We start from the raw sequence: 12,299 nt of genomic DNA, 5'->3' as shown, positions 1-12,299 counted from the left end.
GAATGAAAGTTGCACATGAGCAGCTTATGGGACTATTTCACCTCACTGTCAACTTCATGTTCCAGCTCACAGCAACCGTTGTTTTCATTGGCTGAAGAAGTCGTTTGTGTTGAACCTAAACAGGCAGTTTTGTGATGAAAGAGATCTGAAATGAAAAAAAATATATAGGCAAAAGCAGCGTAGATAAGCCAAATCTAAATCTCTTTTGCAGTTTCCCTGGTGGTTAGGATTCCCCATGGCCTGGGTTCGATTCCTGGCCGAGGAAGGAAATTTTATTGGTCTTGTGAAATTGTTAAAACGAGTGTAAATTACTGATTGATTGAAAATATTGAACAGCTCGACCAGAATCAATGGGATGAGAGTTGAAGTTTCGCCTCAGAGCTGGAAACATCACACTTGGAACAAGTCGAGAACTAACACAGAGGCGGAGTGAGGGAATGAAAGGAGAGGAGAAGAGAAGTCGGTTTGCAAAGCTCTGGCCATAGGGATGTTGGTGTGAGGCAAAATCTGGGTGTGAGAAGGATATATTTTGCTGCCTCCTGTTTGCACTGGCACAAATATCACTCCTGATGGACCAACAAATCACAACTGCTCTTTGAAAGCAGCACGCCCGGCCGAATGGCCTCTTTCTGTGTTGTAAGTTTCTATAATTTTACGTTTCCCAACAGCACGGGACATTCTGCCATTTTATAACCCACTCGAGCGAGATGTACATTCTTGCCTTGTATTCATCTCTTTTGAAACCAAGACACAGAGTAAATTCAGTGAGTTTTCTTGTCATTTCTAGCACGAAATTTGTTACAGGACTAATTGAACGACACATTAATGGTGCCAATCCTTCACTGGAGCTCACCGTATCCAAAGAGCACTGTTACCATCAGCCTGTTCTGAACCTTCTTGCAGTACATCTGCCGAACAATATAAGCTTATCACAGCTCTGCTTTCTTCACATAGAAATCCAATATGAAAATATGAACAATTTCAAAGCTGAACAATGTACACAAGACTGGAAGGAGATTGTGACTGTGGATAATCGGCACTGTGCACATTCCTGTAATCAGTATCTGGGAGAATCAGGAAGATGAGATCCTGGTGCCTTTTGTCTGCAAGCCTTACATTCTTACAAGTCTTACATTCCCATGAACTGACTTTGTCTGCATCAAGCAGCTAATTGAACCTGGAGCTGGAGGCGAGGCAGAGACAGAAGCAGAAAGAGATGCGACATGAAAGTGCCTTGAATTTGATGTCTGTCAGTTGCCTTCAGTGGTGGATGTCTGCCTTGTAACGATTAGTTGGTGTTTTTTTTAAATCAGCAAGATTTTAGAAATATTGCAGTGCCCAACATGGGGATCAAACCCACGATCCTGTGCTTAAAAGTGTCCTGCTGTGCCGACTGAGCTAGCCAGTCATGTAAACAAAACAATTCCAATATCCCAACACACCTGTTGCTTTCCACTTGATACCTCAGCTTGTTCTGAATTTCAAAGTGTCGAAGGTAATCGATGTACAAAAGCCCCAAGGCTGCAATGCATTCCTCTCAATCATCAATAACATCATTCACACCTTCCACTTCTTAGCTGCACCTCCTTCCAAACATTGTGATCTATTTTCCTCAGGCTTTGTTCCTGGGTTTAATATTTATCTGCATTGTGCCTTCATTTTTAAATGAGATTCGCTTCAGTATCCAACATAAGTTGAATTGCAAACCTGACGGACAAACAATGGAAAACAAGTCACTCGGTAACACAAATCCCATGGTGCTCATTTTCAGATTCACAACAGTCAGCTTTTCAATAAAATGAAGGAATTTTACAGTGAAAAGATTTAGAAAGTTTATGTGACTTTTATTGTGACTCACTCACTCGGGTATTCTGTAAATGCTGCTCGGAGGCTTAGTGCCAGGATATCATCTACCTCCATTTTCCTGAGCCTGTGCTCGGTGTATTGGGAGGTTTGGCCCGGGTTGGAGTATCTTGTGTCCCAGGGATGGGTAGTAACCCGCTGATTGAAGCTGCAGTCGCCGCTTTCTGCTGGCAGCAGGTGATTGGAGAGTGCGGGGTCGGAATATTGCTGCTTTTCCCTGTCTCACTCACTGTGGAGCTGAGGAAGAGAGAATCATTGATGGGTTTGTTTGAATCCAATATTTTCATAGATTTCTAATGAGTTAGAAGTAGGTCTAAATCTTTACTCACTATATTTGACAGAAAAATTAATTTAAAAAAAAGCTGTTTGTCTGGGAGCTCACTAGATAACAGTAGATGTGGCACCGTTTTGGGGAGATTATCTTACAGCTCAAGTATCCAATGACAACCCGGAACTGTGTGACAATGAATACTGATGGAGGTAAAACACTAAAAGCTTCACCCTTGGATGGTTTTGAATTAATAAACCTTTCAGTTAATAGGCAAACACACTGACCAACTGCACCACAGAGACTTATACAAGTTTGGTCTACAAGGTATCCTAACTAGGGTGTCAATGAGACTAATCTTCAGATTGTCACTACCCAGATAATCATCATTCGCTATCAGTTTTCATCTTCCAAAATAAAGAGTGGGACATTCATTATGGATACATGGAAACAGTCTGATCCCACCCACTGCAGACACATCCATATCACCGGGAACCAGCTCTCCTACAACCGGTGCCGTCTCCCTTCGAGCCTTTCGGTGTTTTGCCTGTTACCAAGTATTCTGATTGTCCCGAAGCCGATATTAGGTTTGAATTCCTGATGTGCAGTAACGAGAATCCTTTCAATGTCTCAGATCAGTAATTTCACTGATAACATCAGAGTCAATGTTCCAGCGTCGTGAAGAAGGGAAAAGTGCCTTGACTGTCTCTGGTCAGTCGGACAGTTCACCCTTCATTCTCCTCTGATTCCATTCCTCAAAGGGGATTTTCATTTTCTTTTTGAGTTCCCTGACCACATCTGGCAGCATCTTTGGATTGAGAGGTGTAATTAACAATTCAGATGCAGTCCAGTTCTGACGAAAGGTTACAGACCTGAAATGAAAACTATGTTTCTCTCTCCACAGACTGAGAATTCCAGCATTTTCTGTTTATATTTCAGATAACCAGCATCTGCAGTATTTTGCTTTTCTTTACCTGATAAGTGAAACAAAAAAGATCCTGAGAGTACTTGACAGGGCCATTGTGGAGAGGATGTTGCCTCTTGTGGGAGAATCTAGAACTCGGGATCGCTGTTTAAAAATAAGGGGTCACCCATTTATAACAGAGATGAGGCGATTTTTTTTTCTCTCAGCGGGTTGCGAAACTTTGGAACTCTCTTCCTGAAAAGGCTGTGGAAGCAAAGTCTTTGAATATTTTTAAGGCAGAGGTGGATATATTCTTTATAAGCAAGGGGGTGATAGGTTATTGGGGGTTTGCGGGATACAGATTTTAGGTTACAATCAGATCAGCCATGATCTTATTAAATGGCAGAGCAGGCTTGAGGGGCCTAATGGCCTACTCCTGCTCCTTGTTCTTATGCAGTGCAAAGAATGTGGTGCCCATTACCAGTAGATTTCAAGGTCCATGTCTGAGCTGAAAACATATAGGTAAACTGACACTGTAAACAAATTGTTCACCAGCTGGAAATGGAATGGGATTTGCTCTATCATCCCATTTACTGACACAGCAACACAGTCTCGCTGGTGGGAGACCATTCAGATACTTCACGTGTGCAAAGGGCTTTATTCAGTTTGCCCACACGTTAACACTCCAACTTTAAAAGTTCAAAGGATTTGATCCACAATCACAGCATTGCTACTGACCATGTATAGGAGTGGGCGGGGAAGTCACTAGTTCACCACATTTGTTCTGCTGTTCATAACATCCAGGAGAGAAGTGTCATGGAGCCCAGAGCAATGTGGCCGTTGCATCAATTGACTTAACAATTTTGTGTCTTGCCCCTATGGCACCTATCGTATTCCGATTACAGGAGGTAGATATTCTACAATTTGGCCTTTCAATGGCGGAGTGGTCACCCAGCTCTCACTGCGGGACAGATTATGCCTTATCCTCACAACAGAAGCTCCTTGTGCATGCGCATTGCTGAGTATGATGGGACATACGCATTTCGGACGGTGTTCGGAGCATGCGCTTTGCGGTCTGAACAACACCAGTTTCTCCAGCCTAACCTTGCAACTAAAATCCCTCATCCCTCGATCCATTCTGTTAAATCTCCTCTGCACCCTCTCAAGGACCCTCACATCCTTCATAATGTGTGGTGATCACTGGTTTGCACAGACCCAGATGTTTTGTGTCCGTGACATCATCACACATCAACAATTACGTGGTGACATCATCACACAGCGACAATTACAAGGTGACATCATCCTGCTCCCCGGGTATTTCCTCAACTGGGAGATTTTTCTCTGACTCCAGTGCATTTGATATCTTTCCAGCTGCAGATGATGAAGGAACAGTGATATATGCCCAAATCAACAACTACAATTTGTACTTATATAGCTCCTTTTGAGTAATAGAACGATCCAAGACGTTTCACAGAAATGTTCAAATGCAACATTTACACTGGGCTACATAAGGAGCAAAGATTGGCCAGCGGGGTTAGTTTTAAGGAATATCTTAAAGGAGGAAGGAGAGATGGAGATGTTCAAGGAGCAAATTCCACAGCTCATGGGCCTGGAGCTGAAGGTGCAGCCAACAAAGTTAGAACAGTTAAAATCAGGAATGCTCAGAAAGCCAGGAATAGAGGAGTGCAGATATCTTGGAGGGTTGTGAGGCCGAAGGAGATTACAGAGATCAGGAGGGGCCATGGACGAATAGGATATAAGGGCGGGAATTTGAAAATTGTATTGTTTCTTAACCCTGAGCCTTTGTAAGTCAGCAAGCTCAGGGGTGATGGGTGAACAAGACTCGGTGCGAGTAAGCACACCGGCAGCAGAGTTTTAGATGACCTCAAGATTACAGGGATGTTGAATGTGGGAGGCCGGCTAGGGGTACATTTCTGCTGATGTTAATAAACTCCAGCCCAGTTACAGATGTCAATACTCTGGATAAAGTAAAATAAATCAGCTTTGTGTGAAGTACAGTGTGGTGAATCTTTTTAGACTCGAACACAAGTTAGTTCCTTTTGAAGTGCTCTCCCTCTCCCCTGTCTCCTCCATCCTCACCTCCAACAATAAGTGTGAGGAGTTCATGGAGCTTCTTTGTCACTGCGATTGAGACAATCCAATCAGCTGCCTCTGCTGCTTCCCTCCCTTCCACTCGCCCACTGAGCCAAACTATCTCAAAAGTTGACCCTTGTCCGAGTCATGAACTCACAACTTTCTTTATTTTCTCCCCTATCTCCTTTCATACCTGAAATAGAAGCAAAGTACTGCAGATTCTGGAAATCTAAATAAAAACAGAAAATGCTGGAAAAACTCAGCAGGTCTGTTAGCATCTATGGAGAGACTAACATAGTTAACGTTTTGAATCTTGAGGGGTTTGACAGGGTGGATGTGGAGAGAATGTTTCCTCTTGTGGGAGAATCTGGAACCAGGGGTCACTGTTTAAAAATGAGGGATCGCCCATTTAAGACAGAGATGAGGAGAATTTGTTTTTCTCTCAGAGGGTCGTGAGTCTTTGGAACTCTCTTCCTCAAAAGGTGTTTGAAGCAGAGTCTTTGGATATTTTTAAGGCAGAGGTAGATAGATTCTTAATTAACAAGGGGGTGAAAGGTTATTGGGTGTAGGCAGGAGTGTGGGGTTGAGATTACAATCAGATCAGCCATGATCTTATTGAATGGCGTAGCAGGCTCGAGGGGCCGATTGGCATATTCCTGCTCCGAATTCGTCATATGTTCGTATGACTCTTCTTCAGAGCTGAAGAGGTCGAAATGTGATGGAATTTATGCTGCTGAAAATGAAGGGGGTGGGGGTGGGTTACTGGAGCAAAATAGAAGGGCGAGGATTGGTTGGAGGTCAGGAGTGAGTAAATGACGAAGATGTCATGGACAGAACACAAAGCAGTGATAATGATACGATTAAAGACTAACGCAGGTATTAATAGCAGCATATAGATCAATCATGTCTGAAAGCAAGATAATAGAATGTGTTAGTAGTAGAACAAAGGTCAGCATTTTCTGAAAGAAAAACGTGAGAACAAGGTACAGACTGGCACTTGGCAGGAGGAGGTGGGTGGAAAGAAAATCAACATGGAGGACATAGTTCATGGTCTGACATTGTTGAACTCAATGTTAAGTCCAGAACACAGTCAAGTGCCTGATCAAAAGATACACTCCCTTTCCTCCAGTTTGTGTTTAGCTTCACTGGAACATTGTAGCTGGCTGAGGCTGAAGGCTTGCTCTCATGCTCACGTTTCTGTCCTCGGCCTGCTACACTGTCCCAGTAAAGGTTTTGACATTATGTCTGGTTTGAGTTTCCAGCTGTAAATTTTCCCATTCAAATATCCTATAAAAGGAGTTTACAAAAGCCAGCAAAGGATATAAATTCAGAGCAGACAATTCTAGTTTCTTTCCTTTTTAAAAGTTTGACGTGGGATGCGGGTGTGACTGGCAAGGCCAGTATTTGTTGTCCAATCTCTAATTGCCCTTGAGAAGCCGGAGGTGAGACACTTTCATGAGTTGCTGTAGTCCACAGGTTCACACTGGGGAGAGACCATTCACCTGCTCCGAGTGTGGGGAGGGATTCACTCAATTATCCCACCTGCTGAGACACAAGGGAGTTCGGAAGTGGCTGCTAGGAAAGGAATTCCAGGATGTTGATTCAGTGACTGAAGGAATGCCGATATATTTCAGAGCCTGATTTATGATGGAAGAACAGAGATTGATGAAGCAGCTGAAGATGGTTGGGCCGAGGACACTACCCTGAGGAACTCCTGCAGTGATGTCCTGGGACTGAAATGATTGCCCTCCAACAACCACAACCATCTTCCTTTGAACGAGATATCATTCCAGAATTTCCCATCCTGATTCCCATTGAGTACAATTTTACTGGGGGACCTTGAAGCCGCACTCGGTCAAATGCTGCCGTGATTTTAATGGCCGTCACTCTCACCTCACCTCTGGAATTCAGCTCTTTGGTCCATGTTTAGACCAAGGCTGCAATGAAATCAGGAGTTGTGTGGCCCTGCTGGAGACAAAACTGAACATCAGTGAGCAGGATTTTGGTGAGTAAGAAACCAGAATTAGAGGAACGGTGAGTTTTTAAAATCAGAGATTGATACAGTTCTTAAGGAGGCCATTCAGCCCATTGTGTCTGTGCTGGCTCCACTTTCCTGCCCTTTCCCCCGAGGTGTGCAAAATTTTCCAATTGAAGAATTTATCAGTTTTGAAAGTTACTATTGAATTTGCTTCCACCACCGTTTCAGGTATTGAATTCCAGATCATAAGAAATCAATGCAGAATGGTATATCTCATGTCATATCTTCTTATTTTGTCAATTACCTCAAGTTTCAGCTGTCTTCTTACCAATCCCTCTGGCACTGGAAACAGTCCCTCGTTTTTAAGAGTTGGAGACTGGCAGAATTTCACAGGGATAGGGGTGGGCGAGGTAGTGGAGAGAATTGAACAGAAGAATGAGAATTTTAAAGGCTTCAGCCGACAGACACCAGCCCCAGTGCACTCTGTGCTTCACCACTAACAGAACAGATGCCCTTTTAAACAATTAATGTACAAAAGGGTGAGAGTTTGTTCATCTAAATATCACAAATGGATGCAGAGTGAGGGGAAATCAATCTCGGTATCTTTAATTAACAGCAACATGGAAAGAGGGCAATGAATGATCTTTAAAAACCTGATCCACTTGGTACTGAAGTGTTTGAAACTCATAATGGGAACTCCAGAAAACACAAAATACTGAAAAATAATGAACTGATTTGTAAATAAAAGAAATCTCGAGTTAATTTTTAAAAGATAATTTCTTTCGCAAGGGTTCAGACTGACTCACTTGATTAGTCAACTCAGGTCCATCCCTCCAGACCTGCGATTTGTTCCAGAACTCACTGCTCCCTTGGTCCGCCAGCCGCTGAGCTTCTCTTCCTGTTGGTTTGCATTACAATCTAACACCTCTCAGCAACATTACACTGTCAGATGGAGCTCAGGGATTGGGAGGAAGAAAAGAATTGAGACAATGAACCTGAGTTAGGAAAATGTAAAGAAATAAATATTACTCCTTTTTTTTAAAGAACCCTATTCCTATATAATCAAATGAATTGTCATGATTAATATATGGGGGAGGGGGGAGTAGATAAAGTTCACCGCTTTATACCATTCTACTTTTCTGTGATTATGACCCTTGAATTTCTTCTATGTATATTAAATTGTATAAGGTAAATGGCGATTAACCTACCCAGAATACGCCGAGGGAGTAAATACAGCCGAGCACCATCAGAACAGCAGAACCGCGCGGGCGTGGGAAGGCCCTCCACCCAACCACACCCCCTCATCCCCCCCCCCCCCCCCCCTGGGTAGCAGGAGGAGAGAATGTTGTGAATTTCTATCCTGGACTGACAGGGATGGATTTTGGAAACTCCTTTTACAGGGGGTTAGAAGGGGAGGATTTACACACAGCAAACTCAAACCAAGAGAAATGTTTGTCTCTTCACAATTTTCTCCTTGGACTGACAGGGATGATTTTTTTTAACAGGATACTAGAAGAACAGAATTTGAAGTTGGGAAGCTCAAGCCAAACATCAGATCAAAACCTGACAGAGTCACTCAATTCATCAGAGCCTGAAAGTATGTTTGTCTGTGGAATAATATTCAAACACCTGTGTGATTTGAAATAGGGGACAGCAAAGCCATGGAGGGATTTGAAAAGAAGGATGAGAATTTTGAATTGAGTTGCTGTTTAACCGGGAGCCTGTGGTGGTCAGTGAGGACAGGATGATGGGTGAGCGAATGGGACTCAGTGCAGAGGACAAAGACAGCGGATATTTGGATAAACTCAAGTTTATCATGGGTTGAATGCAGGAGGCCAACCAGTAAAGTCTTGAGGACTGGATGAGAATTGAGTAACATGAGCTGAGACAGGGCCAAGTCGAATGATGTTACTGCAATGTATTAAGGACAGGAGGGGGATTAATTTAAACCACACTGATTTCTCTCATCTCCAGTCCACTAACAGGAAGATGTTCATGATTTGCTTCCCCCTTTATAAGCGGTGGCCTATTTCCCAACCCCCCCCCATTTTGAAGTGATCCATTTTCCATTAATAACCCCACAACAGACATGGGATAGGATGAACTCAAAGGGTTAGTTTATTTACACACACTCAAAACTCAGGTGGTGGGTGGGGCTTGCAATGTAGCTCCCTTTGCATTCATACAGTAAAAGAGGGATGGAGAAAATTAAGATTTACAGGGCAGGAACTGCAGAGAAAAATGGTGTTTCACGTGAGTTCCAGAGTCCAGACTGAAAGTCCACGGAGGTATTCCTTCACGAAGGTCGGCAGACTGAAAACTTACGCTGTATAAATCACTTTTCCGGTGGAGTTGACTTCACGCGATGATAACTATGCAGAGATAAATCAGTCTTGTAGGCGACTGCACAGAAGTTCCAGGAGAAAGTGTACTTGTGGCCAGGTATTAAATCTGGGCAGAACACCTTTTCTGTTTGCTGCTTGTAGATGTTAAAATGGCAGACTGAGGTTTATCAGTACAGAAAGTGTCTCTTCAGAGATAACGAGTTCCAAATTTCTCCAATCATGCCAGACAACTCCTTTTGTTCAGATGTCACATACAGATTCAGCCATTTTAAAAGGTCTTTGTCTAGTTTTCAAAATGTTAGAAACAGCCATGGGGATATCAATATCTATTTCTAAAAAATATAATGTACATGTAATGTATAATGAGGTCCCAGTCCCCTCACAGATGGAAACCCACTCTTGGAGATAACAAAGCAATGTGGTTGGAAGCTCATCGTGGGGTGAAATATTTCACCATGATTGTGAACAGCCTGGTTCAGCCTCAGACAGTTGCCAGGGAGAGGGATGGAGTCATGGATAGGGAGTGGAGTTTGTAGTGTGGACTGAAGACAATGGCTTCAGTCTTCTCAATATTTAAATAGAGGAAATTTCTGTTCATCCAGTATTGGATGTCAGACAAGTCAGGACGGTGTGTGAGTTGGAGGGAAACTTGGAGGTGATGGTGTTCACATACACCTGCTACCCTGGTCCTTCTAGGTGGTGGAGGTTGTGGGTTTGGGAGACCCTTTCTCGCTGTTGCTATATAAAATCCCTCCCCTTCACCTCTTCTGCTCCCATCTCTCTCAACCAACCCCCCTTCTCTCCCCCCGCTCACATAGAGGCCAGAGTTTTGTGTAGCCCAGACTGGGTGGCAGGTTCCCTTCCCTGAAGGACATTAGTGAACCAGTTGCGTTTTTATGACAATCAGCAGTTTTCATGGTCACTTTGTCCTCATGCCGGCCCCACAAATTCCCAGATTCATTCAGCTCAATTTCACAACCTGTCGTTGTGTTTTTGTGGGTTCTCTCTCACTCCCTTTTTCCTGTCTTTAATACATTTCGCAGGGTATTAGAAGGGGAGGATTTGCAGTCAGGAAACTCAAACCAAACATCACATCAGGATCTGACGGAGTTGCCCAATTTATCGTAACCTGAATATCATCGGACTTTGAACATGGAAGGAAAAAGCACCGTTCACCATGGGGAGAAACCGTATACGTGTTCTGTGTGTGGACGAGGCTTCAGCCGATCATCTGGCCTGTCCAGACACAAGCGCAGACACAGCGGGGAGAAAACGTGGAAGTGTGGGGATTGTGGCAAGGGATTCCATTACCCATCTTATCTGGAAATTCATCGACGCAGTCACACTGGGGAGAGGCCGTTTACCTGCTCCCAGTGTGGGAAGGGATTCACTCAGTTATCCAACCAGCTGAAACACCAGAGGGGTCACACTGATGAGAAACCTTTTCAATGCCCAGACTGTGAGAAGTGCTATAAAAGTTCCAGTGAACTCATGTACCATCAATATAAAAACAAAAAACTGCAGATGCTGGAAAGCCAAAACAAAAACAGAATTGCCTGGAAAAACTCAGCAGGTCTGGCAGCATCGGCGGAGAAGAACAAAGTTGACATTTCGAGTCCTTGTGACCCTTCAACAGAACTCTGTTGAAGGGTCATGAGGACTCAAAACGTCAACTTTTTTCTTCTCCGCCGATGCTGCCAGACCTGCTGAGTTTTTCCAGGTAATTCTGTTTTTGTCATATACCATCAACGTGTTCACACTGACGAGAGACCGTTCAGGTACTCTCACTGCGGGACTGGGTTCAAGCATTCACCTGCCCTCACTAAACACCAGTGCACTCACACTGGGGAGAGACCGTTTACCTGCTCCAAGTGTGGGAAGAGATTCACTTAGTCATCTAGCCTGCTGAGACACCAGCAAGTTCACAGTGATGAAAGACCTTCTAAATGCCCAGACTGTGGGAAGTGCTGTAAAAGTTCTGGGAACCTAATGTCCCATCAACGTGTTCACGCTGACAAGAGACTGCTCAGGTGCTCTCAGTGCGGGACTGGGTTCAAGCGATCATCTCAACTCACTGTCCACCAGCAACTTCAAACTGGGGAGAAACTATTCATCTGACCTAAGTATAGGAAGGGATTCACTCAGAATTCCCACGTGCTCACACAGCAGTGAGTTCACAAGTAACCACACTGATTGGATTTTGCTGTTAATCACATCCAGGACTGAACCATATTCATTGGCGTCTGTTTCTGCTGATGTTAATAAACTCCAGCCTAGTTATAGGGATTAATATTGTGGATTAAAGTGAAATAAATTTGCTTTGTGTTAAACACATGTTGAATTGAGCCTTTTTAATATCTCTAACACAAATTACATACAAATTAAGATCAAGAGTAGGCCACTCAGCCCCTCGAGCCTGCTCCGCCATTCAATATGATCATGACTGATCTGATTGTAACCTCAACTCCACATTCTCCCTTACCCCAATTAACCTTTCACACCCTTGCTTATCAAGCATCTATCTAGTTCTGCCTTTAAAATATTCAAAAACTCTGCTTTCACTGCATTTTGGGGAACAGAGTTCCAAAGATTCATGAAACATCCTCTCCACATCCACCCTCACAAGATCCCCTCAGGATTTTATATGTTTCAATCAAGTCACCTCTTACTCTTCTAAACTCCAGCAGATACAAGCCTGACCTTTCCAACATTTCCTCATAAGACAACCCGATCATTCCATACATTAGTCTCGTGAACCTTCTCTGAACTGCTTCCAATGCATTTACATCCTTCCTTAAATAAGGAGACCAATACTGTACACAGTACTCCCGATATGATCTCACCAAT

The 12,299-nt window shown here is 43.5% G+C and overlaps 2 protein-coding genes and 1 long non-coding RNA gene across 4 annotated transcripts in view; 1 reads left to right on the top strand and 2 right to left on the bottom strand.

Annotated features, from left to right (window-relative positions):
• Nucleotides 1-12,299, bottom strand: part of LOC144697569 (uncharacterized) — a 721,063-nt gene that overhangs the window by 571,748 nt on the left and 137,016 nt on the right. The gene's annotated exons all lie outside the window — the stretch shown is intronic.
• LOC144697492 (uncharacterized) overlaps nucleotides 1-12,299 on the top strand; it is a 756,645-nt gene that overhangs the window by 615,729 nt on the left and 128,617 nt on the right. The window contains exon 1 of one of the 2 annotated variants that reach the window (XM_078569497.1): nucleotides 8,626-8,704. The exons of the other annotated variant lie outside the window; for it this stretch is intronic. The gene's annotated coding sequence lies outside the window, so the exon portion shown is untranslated. Of the gene's footprint in view, nucleotides 1-8,625; nucleotides 8,705-12,299 lie in introns of those variants that run through there. 2 annotated transcript variants of the gene reach the window in all.
• Nucleotides 1-12,299, bottom strand: part of LOC144698483 (uncharacterized) — a 169,472-nt gene that overhangs the window by 51,892 nt on the left and 105,281 nt on the right. The window lies entirely within an intron of this gene.

The sequence above is a fragment of the Cetorhinus maximus genome, chromosome 23 (assembly GCF_964194155.1).
Source record: "Cetorhinus maximus chromosome 23, sCetMax3.hap1.1, whole genome shotgun sequence".
Lineage (NCBI taxonomy): Eukaryota > Metazoa > Chordata > Chondrichthyes > Lamniformes > Cetorhinidae > Cetorhinus > Cetorhinus maximus.
This window is presented reverse-complemented; position numbering and strand designations above follow the sequence as displayed.